The 17,615-nt window shown below is 38.4% G+C and overlaps 1 long non-coding RNA gene across 1 annotated transcript; it reads left to right on the plus strand.

Moving 5' to 3' along the window:
- Positions 1-6,450: 6,450 nt before the first annotated feature.
- On the plus strand, positions 6,451-13,520 carry LOC143863291 (uncharacterized). The gene is made up of 3 exons (XR_013240862.1): positions 6,451-6,665; positions 12,885-13,016; positions 13,133-13,520. It is a non-coding gene; the product is annotated as an uncharacterized LOC143863291 (long non-coding RNA).
- The last annotated feature ends 4,095 nt before the right edge of the window (positions 13,521-17,615 follow it).

Here is a 17,615-nt window from a genome sequence, read left to right on the forward strand (position 1 = left end):
ACTTCATGTTGAAAGGGGGGCGAATGGGTAATGCCGCGGGGTCAGGGGTGAAAATATCATCACCCTAAAATAATATAAGGCTTTTCAGCAGATTTTGTCTTCATTCACAAGGTGGCTCCTGTCAGATGCAACATACGATTTGCGAAATGCCTTTCAGCAAATCCCATAATATATGATTATAGTTAACTTGAGTGAATTTTGCAAATCTCTTTGTGCCATCAATTTGTGACGAAAATGCCCATATTAGATGTTATTGCCCTTTAAAAAGACCAAAACAGTCTTACATGTGAAAGGTTCCTTGTGTAAAAAGACCAAAATTATCTTGTAGAAAGACCCAAATACCTATGATGCTCAGCAAACAACTCAATTCAAACCGGGAGGGGCCCACCATTATACCTAATGTTTGAATGGGGTAGGTCCCACGATCTCTACCCTAGCAAATGTATAGGGTGGAGCCCACCATTTTACACCTCAAGTTTTTGAAAATGAAGTGTACCGTCCAGACCATAGGATGATCCGAGCCGTCCATTTGATGGGCCATAACGTAAATGGGTTGTGCCCCCAAAAGGGTTGGCCCATCAAATGAATGGTTTGGATCATCCTGTGGTCGTACAGTAACATTAAGGCCCGTCCACAACATCGGATGATCCAAGCCGTCCATGGTTTGGATAATCCTATGGAGTTGGTTGTACGCTAACATTAAGGCCCAATCGTAGGCCCCACCGATATTTTTCAAATTGAAGCATACCGCCCACAACATAGGATGATCCAAGCCGTCCATGGTTTGGATCATCCTACGGTGTGGGTCGTACCAATTTAGGCCCCACCCAAATTTTTGAAAATGAAGTGTAACGTCCAGACCATAGGATGATCCGAGCCGTCCATTTGATGGGCCACAATGTAAATAGGTTGTGCCCCAAAAATCATTTCCGTAGGATGATCACAACCCTACAATCTATAGAGGTTGCATAAGATGTAGTTTCTATTTAGATCGGAGGACTAGGATCCGCCTATGGAAAAATATTTTGGGACGCAACCTATTTACGTTTATGGCCCATCAAATGGACGGTTTGGATTATCCTATGGTGTGGTATGGGTGGGGCCTACATTGTTCAAAGATGGGCCCACCATTCCACCAATTGTTTCTGTTGGGCCCACCAACTGTTCCTGTTGTGTGTCTGGAGAGAGAGAGAGAGAGAGAGAGAGAGAGAGAGAGAGAGAGAGAGAGAGAGAGACCGGTCAAATGGTGGGAATTAGGGTTGCAACTTGGGTCGGGTTTTACCCGGCCCGAAAAAGCATGGGTCGGGTTCAAAGTGGCCGGGTAAGTTGTTGGGCCGGGTTTACTTTTCCAAACCCCGAGTGATTCTCGGGTTGGGCCGGTTTTAAAGGTGGAAAACCCGCATTTATTCATTTTTTAATGTTATAAGTTATAAATAATAACATTGATATGGGTAATTTAGTAATTCTCATTTCTCATCTCACCAAGACAGTAAGAGTGTAAGACACGAACGAAAGAAGGTCTATTTCTCGTATTTATGCCTCAATTGCCTATTGCTCTGATGGCCATAAGAAGGTCTATTTCTTGCATAAAATAATCTTTGTAGTTCTTTAATTTGTTTACAGTGGCATCTTTACTCATATTTGATTGTCCATTTTATTCATGCTTTCCATTTATGTACATGTTTGTAGGATACGTAACAGTATATCACCACCACAAAAAAAAAAATTATGTCATTCTCTATCGGCAAACAGAGGCCATGACTGCATTCTTTTTTTATCGAACCTCAGAACCTGTGTTTTGCATAAATATTTAGTGAGTAGTGTTTAAAAGATTACAGATCAGTCTGGCCACTAACGAGTTCATTGAGAATTAGAAAATGTTTAAATCATACTTTGTCTAATCATATCACTTATCAGCATGTTTCAATCAACATGTTAAAATCAGGTTTAAAGTGGGTTTGGAGTAAATTAGGACAATTTGGAATAGAAAGGAGGGCATTGCATGAAGTTGGAGGCGGCAATGCGGAAAAACCCGACCCAAGAAATTATCTCGGGTAGGGCCGGGTTTAAGAATCACGGGCTTTCCCCAAAAAAACCTGACCCGAGGTTGTTTCTTGGGTAGGGTAGGGTTCTAGAAAGCCCGACCCGAGTTGCAACCCTAGTGGGAATACGTTAAGCCAGCCGTCAAGGGGGATATCAGCGCCCTTCTTTATTTGCATCAATTATTTTTTGAATAAGGCCACGAGCCCAAGTGGCTAACCAAATGGGAACCGCCATAGCTTCCCTGTGTCGAACTTGATTTTATGATTCCAGCTTTCGTCCATAATAATGAAAGAAAATTCCATCTAAAGAATTCCATGAAAAAAAAGTAAAATGGGAAAAAATTATGGGAAAAAAAATGCTTAATGTGTCCTTTTTGGCTATCCATTCCACGAAGAGGAAGCAAATAAAGAAAACAGAGTAATCCTATAGTACCCGCAATTCAAGAGGTAGTGAGAGCCACAGTACCAACTAGATCGAACCAGCCGGTCTGACCCAGTTCAATCTAAACCGGTCATTTTTCAGTCCCACTTGAATAAAATGGCTTAATTTTTTTTTTTTTAAAGAAAAAAATTGAACCCCCAGTATTTTTAAAAACCCAATTAAAACAAGAGCAATGATAGAATGAAGGGCACCCTTGAGAAAATCAGCTTCAAGGACGCCCTTATTGGTTAATTTCTACAAAGTCAACACGGTTTTCACATTTTTAGGGGCCATCCACTTTTTTGGGCGCAACACTTTTCAGAAATCAACCAATAAGGGCACCCTTGAAGCTGATTTTTGCAAGGGCGCCCTTCATTCTATCATTTATCAATGGTTCGGTTAATTGGAATGGAACCCATAAAATCAAGCCAAATGCCGTTGAGAAACGCTTGATCAAATGATCCCACGCCCTTGACCCATCAGGCCTTGTTTAGGGCTCCCCCAAGTAAAGCCAATTTGTTGATTTTTGTAGCCCTTTACCATACACATAGGATGTCCGTTTGGGATGTGACCAAGACCATGTGGGGTATATATATATATAGAGAGAGAGACAGAGAGAGAGAGGTATAGCTACACATACGTGTAGCTAACTTAGCTACACCGATGCCTTAAATACAGTGGGCCCCACATTGTTTCGGTGGTGCAAACCATTTATTTGATGGGCTCTCACATAGATAGGGTGTGCCAAAAAATCAGCTCCCTGAGATCATCCCAACCCTACGATTTGTTGAGGCAAAAATGGACGTGTAAAAACCTTCACAAATCTGTCCATTTTTGCCTGCACAGTTTGAGGGTTGGGATCATCCAATGAAGCTGATTTTTTGGGCACACCCTATCAATGTGAGGGCCTATCAAATGAATGGTTTGGATCACCCAATCAATGTGGGCCCACTGTATTTTAAGCCGTCGGTGTAGCTAAGTTAGCTACACATACGTGTAGCTTCACTCATATATATATATATATATATATATATATATATATATATATAGAGAGAGAGAGAGAGAGAGAGAGAGAGAGAGAGAGAGAGAGAGAACTGTTGGTAGGGGTGAGCATTATTCGGTTATAACCGAATAACCGAACCTGGAAGTTCGGTTCTTTTCCATTTCGGTTCAGTTTCGGTTAGTTTTTTTGGAAATTCGGTTATTCGGTTTCGGTTATCTAAAAAAAATTTCGGTTAACCGAAATAATGGATGAAACCATTTTTTTTCCAAAAAAGTTGCTTTATGTGCACTCCGTGGGATGATCAAAACCATCCATTTGATTGATCACAACTTAATTAGGTTGTGCTCAAAAAATCATTTTGATCGGATGATCCTAGCCCTCCGATCCAAGCCAAAATTTTACTTTTTCCCCTCTTTTCTCTCACAATTCGGTTTCGGTTCGGTTTCTCATAAATTCGGTTTCGGTTTCGGTTCGAATTTTGGGAAACCGAAATAAATTCAGTTTTAACATTTCGGTTTTTTCGGTTCAGTTTTAACCGAATAACCACTCCTAACTGTTGGTGTGCTTAAACTCACCATTTTTTGGTGCGCTTAAGTTGTTATAACGCCTTCCATTCGTTTAAATGTTTGGGTCCCGCTTAAGCGCACAAATGGGAGGCGTTATAACAACTTAAGCGCACCAAAAAATGGTGAGCTTAAGCTCACCCACAGTTCTCTCTCTCTCTCTCTCTCTCTCTCTCTCTCTCTCTCTCTCTCTCTATATATATATATATATATATATATATATATATATATATATATATACTATTAAAGAGGAACGCCTATTTTACTGTTCATTTGTGCTTACTAGTCGGCCTCACCTTCGTCTAAATCTTACTTGTCAGCTAGGGGTGTAAACGAGCCGAGCCAAGCTTGTCCAGGCTCGGCTCGTTAAGCTCAAAAGCTCGGCTCGGGCTCGGCTCGGCTCGGTCAGGCTCGCGAGCCTTACCGAGCTCGGGTTATATTAAGTTCACACCCCTCATCTTCCCTGGACAGTCCTATCTAGTGTAATTTGACTACTTTTTTTACACTATGGGGCGTGGTCCAAGTAACAAATGGGGTTCCAAAAATGAAGTGACATATTTTGCCTCCCCCTTTCACTCCCTGGACAACCCTTTTAGTGTATATATTAATATATAATATATATATTTAAATATATTAAAATTTTAACGAGCCGAGCCTGGCCTAAATCGGGCTCTGCTCGTTAAGCTTAACGAGCCTGGCGAGCCGACTCAGTTCGGCTCTTTAAGGATTCGAGCCGAACTCGAGCCTAGCTTTTTTCGAGCCGAGCTTCCGAGCCCAAGCCAAAATTGACACCCTTATTGTCAGCCTAACGTCCAAAGAGAGAAAATAGACGGCAAAAAATTAGCTCGCTACTGCTAAAATCTCGGTATTTTGTATGTTTTCCTACGGCTACAATCTTCTGACTCAGCTAGGGGTGTCCGAATTCGATTACAATATGCACTATCCGAATTCGGATTCGGATTCGAATTTGATGGATATTTAATATCTATTACCGAATTCATATCCTTCGAATATTGTTCGAATTCGGATATTATCCGTCTCCGTTTATCTGGTAAATTCGAACATTTTATTGTAGCACTTTATCTTTCTTCTCTTTCTTACTCCTCGAATAAATTTTCCAAACCCTAAAACCAGACCTCTACTTTCTCTTCACAAAATTAACTCTCAAACCCTAAAATATGTGAGATCTTCTTCTTCCTTTTAAAACAAAGGTAGAGAGAGAGGCACTGGGGATGGATGATGGTGTTGGAAGTGGTCTTTGGATTTTTTCTTTCTTTTTTTACATATATGATGGAATGGGTTTGGGCTATTTTGAACATGGAAAGTGGGAGTGCTGATTGTGGAAGATGAAGAGAAATGGGGATGGAGATGGGGATTGTGTTAGAGATAGAGGTGACTGGCGATGATGGAGGTGGCTGTGAGAAGGTGGAGATGCGCGGCGGTGGATTTTGGTGGGATTGGAGGCACTAAAGAATGCCGAAGGTGTCTCAGCCTCCTCCTTTCTCCTCTCTCTTGCTTCTCCTTGCAAACCTTAGAAGTCCCCTCTTTTAATTGCATTTTGGGTTTTTATATAACTCTAAGTTGAAAAATTGATCTAAGCCGTCCATTTACCATCAATGACTATGGCCTTTTTGCTCTAGAATTCTCTAGAAACTATGACATCTTCTTTCAATCATCATCATCCATTTATCTCTTTCATCCTACAGCCCACATTTGTTGCTTCATAAAGAAGCCATGTCAAACTCCAAGAATACCCTTAAAATGAGAGATTACTTCATTTCCTACCCAAAACACTTTTTATTTTTTTTTTCTAAAAAGAAAATTCACTTTTCTTTTAGAAACAAAAGATAGTTTGTCATTACTAAAAATAAATATTAATGATATTATTAATAATAAATAAAAAGGATTTACTTCTCGGATTCGGATGTTAAACGGATCGGATATACTATTTACCAGATTCGCATCCGCTAAGAGCCGGATATCTCATAAACGGATTCGGATAATATTCGCTTGAAATAGATCCGGATAATATTCGCTTTAAACGGATTCGGATGCGGACGGTAATCGAATTTTTGAATATCCATTTACACCCCTAGACTCAACCTAACGCCCACTGAGTGAGAGAGAGTAGATGCCAAAAAAATATTGCTCATCTCGGCAAAAATCACGGCTTAAATATTGCTCATCACGGCTAAAATCTCGGCCAATCTTTACGAGATTTTTAAATCCCAAATTTCGAATGTGACTTGTCCACTTCTTGGTGAATTTTTGACTTTTAGGCCAAAACTACCCCAAAATCTTTCTGACTTTTCAGCTGCTGCTAGACAAAACCTCAACCTTTCTTACTATCATCGACTTCATTATTTCAGTTCAGGTTTCATTCACCCAACCTGCTGTTCTTCGCCTCATATAATCCCTCAATCTTCTCCCCGGACCAACCTCCACCTCTTTCTTATTCTTCTATTTCTCTCCACCGCCACTCCTCTCTCTTGCGTATGAGACGACATGAGTGAGTCGGTTAAGACATTAGACCCTATAGCTTTGTATGACGCCATGTTAGATTAGTACAACGAACGAGCACCAACTGTTTTCAACAATGGTTAGGTTCTTCTCACAAACTGCACATCTCTACAATGGTAAGTTCTTATTCTTCTATTTCTCTACCTGTGTTTGTGCCTTAATATGAGCAGATAGCATTTTTTATGACCTGTGTACTCATTGTATTGTTTCTTCGTACTGAGGTGTAAGATTCTTCATGTCATCATGTAAGATAGCTGATCTGATCCCTTTTGAATAGAGTGAGTGAAGTGATGTTAATCTGATCATATTTTGCCATATACATTAGTAAATTAGTGTTGAATTCTAGAAAATTTCTTTGTGATGAAGCAAGGGCGGAGCCACGAATTTGCTCGAGGGGGAGCATAGCATAGTTAGTGACACGAGTTTATTGTGGTGGGACCATTATCTTACCCGTCGATTTTTTATGGGTGACGCCCACTATTTTACACCCCTACCATATATGGCTTGCACCATAGGATGATCCAGACCGTCCATTCCAAAAAAACATTACCATAGGATGATCCTAGCTAGCCCTAAGCCCTTTAATAAAATAACTTCCATAGGAAGATCGTAGCCCTCCATTCTATATAGGAACCGGATATAATGAACCTCTATAGATCGGAGGGATAGGACCATCCTATGGAAATGATATTTAGTTCACAACTCATTTACCATTGTCCTCTCCATTTTCAAAATAAAAATAAAAACAAAAAACTTGCTTTCCTGATCGATTTGGTATGTTCATTATTTTATTCATCATAATATTTCGACTTCTTTTACTTTTATCTAAACTGAAGGGACAGTTCCAAAATTCATAAATAATGTTTTTTCGAGTTCTTTTAATTTTATCTAAAATAGAGGGACAGTCACAAAAGATATTTTAATAGCTCTAGTTTATCTCAATAAGCTGCATTTTCAGACTGTCCCTTTCGCCCTCACTTTAAGAGAGAGAGAGAGATTAGCAACCGAAATTAGGATGTAGGTTATGTGTAGCAAAGGACCCATGTGCCTGAGTAATTACTTCACCTGTAACTTCTACAAGGCTATAGATTATTTCTTCTTATGAATGAATGGGCATATCACCCGGGTCTTGATATAATAATTGTAATCGAAATACTCTGGCAAAGGTAGTGAATTTGTTATCGTGTGCCAGTTTTCCGATTATTATTATTTCATATTCTTAGGAAGAGCAACTTAATTTCTATGCATCCATTTATTTTTCTGATATATTAAATTTCCTTTTTTGATGGCTCTATCCAGTTTGCAATTCTTTGTCAGCAGAGTCCAGATTTTACATGAAAATATTTACCTTATGGCATGTTTGGGCTATAGTAACATGACTTCATTGAAATTCTTTTCCTTGAAACTTTTCGTACAAAATCTTTCTTAGCAAACCGAAATAAAATATGCTATGACCTTTTTTTCGTTCTTTTCTGCTGAAAATTTTTATCATAAAAAATTTGGTACCTAAAAATGGGTTGCGAAAAGGCTCTGACATTCAATTTGCTTCATGGAATATTTTTTTTAAGAAAAAAAAAAACGGCATACACAATCATGCACTATGACATTTTTTCTCAGTTATCCAAACTTAGCGATCTCTTTTTTCCTTGATAGATGGGTTGTTTTCTAGATAGACTAAAGGAGATGGAAAAATAAGAACTGCAACTGCTCCTTAGAATCTTCATTGGCATTATTCAAAGTGTTGAAAATTTATCAGTGCATTCTCATTTCCCACTAGTAGAATCAACAACCAATTCAGATTCCAGTTAATTTGTAGAAAGTGATCCAACCAGAGGATGTAATTTAGATCTTCTTTTGTTTTAACAGCTATTTTGTGAGCTGTTTTTTTTCCATTTCGAAATTCACACTTTAAATTATAGATGGAGTATGGTGTGAATTGGAAAAGAGCTCTGTAATCCTAATGCCTAATATCTGTTTTGGTTATTTGCTATTATTTTTTACTTCCTTCATGATTTTAGTTAACATCATGTATATATAATTATTTTGCTTCCTCTGCTGGTGGTTTCTGCTGCTTCTCTGTCTCCGATTTTCTTGACATTCTCAGCTGATACATGATTACGAATTTTTCTTTTCTTTTCTTCTCAACTTTTCTCTTAAACTTGAGTTTGTGGTTTTATTCATAGGGGGCATGTTGTATAATTATACAAATGCCAATCTATCTTGAGGCAATTTAATTTTTGTGAACCATGCACACAATATAGTTTGAGATGAAGAAAAAAATTCAGCATAGCAAAAAACAGGTTTGTATGCAATTTAGTTTTTGTTTATAAAGTCTACCCAAATTTCAGCATTACTCATGTCCTCAGGTGTATATATATAGAGAATAGAGTTCCTAAGTGTGTGTATATATATAGAGAATAGAGTTCCTAAGGTGTCACCTCATATAGCTTATATGAGGTGGCGCTCATAAAACATAAGGGGCCCACATTTTTGGGGTAATCCAAACCACTCATTTGAAAGGCCCTTAGATGGATATGGTGCCTACAAAAAATCAGGTCCATAGGATCATCCTAACCCTTCCATTTATGGAGGTTAAAAATGGGCAGATTTATGGAGGTTTATACCCATCCATTTCAACCTCCACAAATGGAAGGGTTAGGATGATCCTATGAAGTTGATTTTTTGGGCACACCCTATCTATGTGAGGGCCTATCAAATGAATGCTTTGGATCATCCAAACAAAGTGGGCCCCTTATATTTTTAAGCGTCACCTCATATAAGCTATATGAGGTGACACCTTAGGAACTCTATTCTCATATATATATATATATATATATATATATATATATATATATATATATATATATATATATATGAGAAAACATTTCCTACACACTTGTGTAGGTAAGTTACCTAGGCACTACCTTAAAATACAGTGGGGGCCCACATTGTTTGGGTGATCCAAACAATTCATTTGAATGGTCCTCACATAGATATGGTGTCCACAAAAAATCAGATCCATAGGATCATCCCAACCCTACGATTTGTGGAGGTAAAATGGACGTGTATAAACCTTCACAAATTAGTCCATTTTTTGCCTCCATAATTTTGAATGGTTAGGATGATCCTATGGATCTGATTTTTTGTGGACACCCTATCTATGTGAGGACCATTCAAATGAATTGTTTGGATCACCCAAACAATGTGGGCCCCCACTGTATTTTAAGGTAGTGCGTAGGTAACTTACCTACACAAGTGTGTAGGAAATGTTCTCTCTCTCTCTCTCTCTCTCTCTCTCTCTCTCTCTCTCTCTCTCTCTCTCTCTATATATATATATATATATATATATATATATATGAGAAAAGTTAAGCGCACCATTTTTTTGGTGCGCTTAAGTTGTTATAACGCCTCCCATTCGTTTAAATGTTTGGGTCCCGCTTAAGCGCACCAATGGGAAGCGTTATAACAACTTAAGCGCACCAAAAAAATGGTGCGCTTAAGCTCACCAACAGTTCTCTCTCTCTCTCTCTCTCTCTCTCTCTCTATATATATATATATATATATATATATATATAGAGAGAGAGAGAGAGAGAGGAAAATGATTAAGCTCATATTGCTTATATGAGCTTGAGGGCCCAAACACATGTGGGGCCACATTGTTAGGATGATCCAAAGCATTCATTTGAAAGGCCCTTACATAGATAGCGTGTGTACAAAAAATCAGCTCCATAGGATCATCCTAACCCATAAAAAAGTGGAAAGCAAAATGCTCAAACACCGTTTGCCACAAATCTGCCCATTTTTGCCCTTCGCTTTGGAGGGATTAGGATGATCCAATAGAGCTGATTTTTGGTACACACCCTACCAATGATGGGGCCTTGCAAATGAATGGTTTGGATCACCACAAAAAAATGTGGGACCCATGTGTTTGGGCCCTCAAAATTATATAAGTTATATGAGCTTCAAGCTCACAATCATTTTCCTCATATATATATATATATATGAGGAAACTGTTGGTGCGCTTAAGCTCACCAAGCTTATGGTGCGCTTAAGCGCCCAATCACATGGGGGCCCACTTTGTTAGGATGATCCAAAGCATTCATTTGAAAGGCCCTTACATAGATGGGGGGTGTACCAAAAATCAGCTCCATAGAATCATCCTAACCCATCCATTTGTGGAGGTCAAAATGGACAGACCTTGTTTGTCCACAAATCTGCCCATTTTTGTCCTCCACAAATGGAGGGTTAGGATGATCCTATGGAGCTGATTTTTGGTACACCCCCTATCTACGATAGGGCCTTGCAAATGAATGGTTTGGATCACCACAGAAAATGTGGGACCCATGTGATTGGGCGCTTAAGCGCACCATAAGCTTGGTGAGCTTAAGCGCACCAACAGTTTCCTCTCTCTCTCTCTCTCTCTCTCTATATATATATATATATATATATATATATATATATATATATGATTTAAGTGAAGCTACACATACGTGTAGCTAACTTAGCTACACCGACGGCTTAAAATATAGTGGGCCCACATTGTTTGGGTGATCCAAACCATTTATTTAATAGACCCTGACATTGATAAGGTGTGCCCAAAAAATCAGCTCCATTGGATGATCCCAACCCTTCAAACTGTGGAGCCAAAAATGCACAGATTTGTGAAAGTTTTTCCATGTCCATTTTTGCCTCCACAAATCGCAGGGTTGGGATGATCCTATGGAGCTGATTTTGTTGGCACACCCTATCTATATGAGGGCCCATCAAATGAATGGTCTGCATCAGCCAAACAATGTGGGGCCCACTATATTTTAAGACGTCGGTGTAGCTAAGTTAGCTACATGTATGTGTAGCTACACTTTTCTCATATATATATATATATATATATATATATATATATGAGGAAATTGTTGGTGAGCTTAAGCTCACCAAACTTATGGTGCGCTTAAGCTCCCAATCACATCCCCCCCCCCAATCCAAATATATATATATATATATATATATATATATATATATATATATGAGGTTAGTGATTCTAGTCTTAGATTTTAAGTGGAATGATCCCAACCGTTCAAGATAAAAAAAAGAAAACGTTAACAAAAGAGGCGTATGTTTTCCCTCTCTCTCAATCAATTGCCCAAGATAAAAAAAAATAAAAAGTGAAAAACGAGTTCTCTTTATGGATTTGAACCAGGGAGAAAAACTAGGGTTTCAGCTTTTCACTTCTCTCCCTCGCTGGGTTTCTGAACCGTACTCCATTTCAGCATCAAATCTCTTCGTCGCTGCATTCTCTCCCTAGCTGGTGAACCGGAAATCCGACCCTCGCTGGTGAGTCCTAAAAAAACTCTGATTTACTCTTCTTCTTTTCTCTTCTCCCCGGCCATGGAAAGTAAGAGCTGTGGGTTTTTTTTTTGTTTTTTTTTTTTGTTCAAAACCAAGAAAACCCACATCTTTTACAAGGGAGAAAATTCTGAAACTAGGATTTGGGGTTTGTTTTTTTGAATTCTCATGGGATGTTGAATTTCAAGGCAATGATTTTTTTCTCCCCAGCCATGGAAAACAAGAGAGGTTGGTTTTTTTAAGGGCATTTGATCCATTTTCAGATTTAACCATTTTTTTTCCCCAGCTATGTAATACAAGAGCTATCGGTTTTTTTGCTTCGAAAGTAGGGTTTTGAGTTAAAGATATTGCTTAAAAAAATTTCCCCCAGCTATGTAATACAAGAGCTGTCGGTTTTTTTGCTTTGAGAGTACGGTTTTGGGGTTTGTTTTTTGTTTCTTTATGGGTTATTGACTGATGAAGTTCATTGTAATAGGATGGGGTTTTGAATTTTAAGGGCATTTGATCCATTTTCAGATTTAACCAATTTTTTCCCAGAGCTGTCGGTTTTTTTGCTTCAAAAGTAGGGTTTTGAGTTCAGAGACCCTAGTTCCGAGCAAAGATTACCCACATTTTTAAACCCCAAACCCTAACCTGAAACTAGGGTTTGTTTGGCTTCCTTTAATTTGCTAGTTTGGATTGTGGATGGTGAAAACCCATCTAAAGTGTGGTAGGTGATGTCTCAATGCTTCTTGTACAACCTCTTGATCAAAACCCATTTACAACACTGAAAAATGAAGTAGGTGGAGAAAAAAAATCTTAAATTACATCAATTGGGGTTCTGTCTAGGATTTATCTGTGATTCTAGAAAGGGGAGTAAAAGGGGAGTAAAAAACAGAGTTAAGTCATTTATCATTTACTCTTTGTGAATCCTCGTGTTTTTTTATATTGGTGTTCTGTTGCTTTATGCTTAAATTATTCTTTTACTCTCTGAAATCTTTTTTGTTTAATTACAGAAGCATAAAGCATGACATCTTCAAGCAACACTAGTGGTATCTCACTTGGCGTACAACCAACAGCCATAAATTGTCTTTGTAATAAGCCAGCAGTTCGAAAAATTACACGGACCAACATAAATAATAACCAAGGCCGGCCATACTTCAAATGTGCTGGATACCTAGTTGAGTTACATATGAGATTTTCATTGTTTTGATAAGTTTTTTGGTAAGTTGTTGAAATTCTAAACAATGTCAATAACATGCAGGGCCACACGTGTAAATATTTCCTCTGGGCTGACCTTCCGTTTGATGGGAACGAGCCAGGCTGGGAGTTGAGTTTTCACCATAGACGCGAAGGCAGAATGATGGAAGACCGCATCAGTGTACTTGAGAATGATGTAACGATGCTGAAGAATGAAGATTCCATGCTTAAAGACCACATCAACGAACTTAAGAATGATGTTATGATGCTGAAGACTGAAAATTCCATGCTTAAAGACCGCAACAACGAACTTAAGAATGATATTATGATGCTAAAGAATGAAAATTCCATGTTTAAAGTTTGTGTAGTAGTAGGGGTTTTCTTCTTCTTTTTTCTTTTTCCTTCGAAGTACTAAGTGAGAGTAGAAGTGTATCTGGCAGTGAATGTATATTTGGAGCGTCTCGTGCATGTATCTGGCACTGAATGTATCTTTCTTTTGAATTATGTTTACAGAGATGTTAGTGCACTTATTGTCTTATATCTGATGTTTTAAAATGGCGATTGTTTTTGCCATTTTTGAAATTAGTCAAACTCAAGTTATTCTAATTCTGCTTTTGGTGACAATTCAGCTTTTGGCGACAAACTAGTCTCTGCATTTGGGTTATGTTTTTTTTGTTAGTTTTGTTAAATGACAGTTTCCATCTTGAAGGTTTGCCTAGGTGTGGTAAGAGTTGCAGGTTGATGTGGATAAACTACTTGAGGCCTGATCTCAAAAGAGGCACGTTTTCAGAGGAAGAAGAGGATCAGATAATCAGATTAGTTTTGGAATCATATATCAGCTGTTGTTTTTTGGCATTTTTTAAGAAACACATCTATGAATTTGCATCTTGTATGGGACTCAACACCTCAATCATCACCTGTATAAATATGCTAGGCTCATTTTTTTTTCTTTTTGGAATGTAAGCTGTTTTCACTGGAATCCATGTAACATATAACTGTAAAATTCTATGGACATTGATCATTAAAAATAACTATCACCCATTGTCTCGCAACAATAGCTAACCTCCATGGTGTCAACTTTGGACTAATGTTAAAGAATTAAGAACAAATGTTAAATTTTATCCAGATCTATAAACAATACAATTTCAGAGAATCATGTCCTTTTGGTGGAAAGGGGCTACTACCATGTTATTATCTAGTTGACTGTAGGGGTTGAGAAAGGTCACATTGACCTCATCTCTCTTACTTTGTGTAGCTATAGATATGGTCCCATGTCTTTCTCAGTTAGGAACGGTAGGGTCCACATTGAGATCGGAGCCATCTATTTTGACCATTGATGAAAAATAAGACCACTGGGAGATGTTGAAAATCCAAGGAAGTATGTCCACGCATCACTTCCTTGTTTCTTTCTTATTGTCTTCTTTGATTCTTGTGATGCTTGTTCCTTTTATTTAGTCCATGAGAAGAAGACTGAGCTGGGATACATAAAGTTGTGGTCCTTCTGCTTAGCAAAATTACAATGATCTCCTTTGATGAGGATTTGATAGTTTCACTCTCACCTTGCATTGTTTTTTTTTCTGAGACTTTGTGGGCCCAATGTAAATGTGGCACATGTGCATGCTGGTCATGGGCATTGATAAGGGAGGCACCACAATTAAGTTGTTAAACGAGCCAGTTCCACACGAGTCGATTTAACCAGTCTCTTGATTAAGCTTCTAAAATAATTATTTTCCTTGTTAGCCGTTTGGATAGATGGATTTTATAATCCAGGATTGTAAATTCCTGTACAAAAATCCTAGTTTTAGCTTGTAAAATCCAGGATTTTACAATCATGGCTTATAAAATTCATCTATCCAAAGGGCCCCTTATTGCCCCTTAGTGATTTTCTTAATGAATTCTAAATTATTATTGAGGAAGATCATTCAAAGATTGTAAAACACATCTTATCTTTTATACTGGAATCTGAACCCACACCTTGATGGACCGTAGGATAAAAAAACTGTTGTTAACTACAAGAACTAGAGGTAAACATAATCTCTTGAACAAAACAATGACATCTACTCAAATCTCTTTAAGACTGATGGCACCATGACAATGTTTCCAACAAATACAACTCCCAATTGAGCATGAGCATGACATTGTTTCTGATGGCACCATCTCTCCTCTGCGATTCCAAAGCAATTCCAAAAAGCATCTTCTTTACGATTCCAGAAAGCATCAACAAAAAATCTATTCTACTTGATTGCTATTGGGCAGACAGTGCAGTCAAGTTCAAAAGCACCCTGAAAACATTACATGGACAAGACAAAATTAGTAACAAGAACCACCCACAATCATGGCTGAAATTTCGAAAAAACAAAAAGGTTGAACAAGTGATGCATTTTAAGGGAAACATAAACTCAAGTACATACAACTGCTATAGTATCACTTAAACTTCATAAGAACAAGTACAGTGAGGAATGTATCAAGAAAATACACTAACCTATTTCAATCTTCCATACGCTCATCTTCGTGTTGTTGTTCCCCTTCTTCCCCTTCAAATTTTGGTGTGGTCATCTATTGGCGCACACACACACACTAAGAACAAATAAGTGATATATGTTAACTCATGTGATTTAAAAATGAATACATAAGTAAGCAGAAGTCCAAACCATTTTCTTTTTGTTACAGGTTGTTGAATAGTGGCCTTCTCCTCCACATTTTTTACACGTCCGTTTCTTTAAGGATTGGGAGACCTCCAACGGAGACTTAAATCGTGATGCAGCTTTCTGCCGACCCTTGGTTTTCACAACTAGAAGGTCGCGAATAGATATATCAAGGGATTCAGTTATAAAATTAGATTGCACTTTGCTGCCACTACTTGACAACGCATTTTGCTTCTCTCTCTTCTCTTGTTCACATTCCTCCAGCCACGCATCTAAAGTCTCATCCATCTTCTTGTAAACAATTTTTCTGCTCTCAAGTACTTCTACTACTCTCTGACACTTTGATAGTATGTACCATTTCTCAACTGGAGTTACGTCATCATTATCATCTTCGCCTATGGCCACCCCACGATCTATATGAAATCTTGCCCCAATTGTCTACCTATTTAGGATATATCGCTCAGGAATGCAACTTAAACGCTTCAAGGACATTATGCGAAGGATATGTTTGCATAAAATCCCTACGGTCTTGTGGACCCCGATCTGAGAGGACCGGTGCCGAGGGACGCTAGATCCCTCCTGCAATCCTCTAAGATCACCACAACGTGAACGAGAGCTCTGCCAAGGAACTCTCGAAACGGTTGCCACCCTTCCAGCATAGCACGAGTGGCGATACAAAATGAAAGAGATACATCTTGACCTAAGGATAAATCCCCGAACCAAGATGTACTTAAAATAAACTCAGAGTCGCCATCCATGGATACGCCATGGAACCAAAAACAAATGCTCTGCTTGCAACAAACAACCAGAGATACAGAAGGTCCGAAGAGCACCCCCAATTCGCCCAAGTGCGAACACTTGGTCTCTTATGCCATTTATTATTAACCTCGAAGAGTTTTAGGCGAAAATCATGTGAAATGGGAACACGCATCTTCGAGAAAATGTCTATCTAATCATGCATGTCTCGGAGATGAAAATAAGCACACACAAAATAACCGAAATAAATGTCACCTAAGAATAGCTAGGTTACTAGTGACATGCCTAATAGGTGTCTAAGTTCTGGTGGACGAACACATGCATGCTACAGCTACAGGTATAAGTCTGTACAGGAAAGGAAATCTAAAATTAGCAGTTGATCGTGAATAGTAAATGAAATAAGGAACAAGCAAAAATGCCAGGCAAATAATAGAATAATGAAATAAAACCTATGGCGTACACATAGCGCCTATCTACATTGGGGCGAATACATAGCACCTAATATAAAATCCTAACACATCCCATCTAGAAAGCAGTAAATGACAGATAGAAAAAACAGTAATAAAAACATATGGCGTACACATAGCGCCTATCTACATTGGGGAAAATACATAGCGCCTAGTATAAAATCGTAACACATCCCATCTAGAAAGCAATAAATGACAGATAGAAAAAGCAGTAAAGCAGTAAAGCGATACAACTAAGAAGATAAACCTGCGCAATGAGCAAACGTCAGTAGATGATAGTAAAGGATAATAATCAGTAACCTAATGAAGATAGAGAATTACAGCTAAGCATGTGAGAACTAACAGCCAACCAGGTAAGAGTTGCAACTAAGCAAGTAGGTAAAACACATAAGCAGGTAAATGCTATAGCTAAGCACGTAAGTAAGCAAGGAAATGAACACACGCTATCATGATCCTATGCGAAAATCATCATCAATATGCAAACATAAACCCTCAAGTGCTAATAACAGACCCTAAGACTAACGATTTCGCCCGAGTCCTTGGATGGTCTGATGTTCATCCAAAGAAGCCTACGTATCCCCGTCTCCACGAGAATTAAGGCAACGTAGTTCTTCGCACCTATGCTAAGCTATGATGCCTAAGACACCTGGACCTCTATCCTAGACTCGACCTAAAATAC

This window comes from Tasmannia lanceolata, unplaced genomic scaffold (genome assembly GCF_043159265.1).
Source record: "Tasmannia lanceolata isolate RefF3 unplaced genomic scaffold, GAP_Taslan_0.1 ptg000044l, whole genome shotgun sequence".
NCBI lineage: Eukaryota > Viridiplantae > Streptophyta > Magnoliopsida > Canellales > Winteraceae > Tasmannia > Tasmannia lanceolata.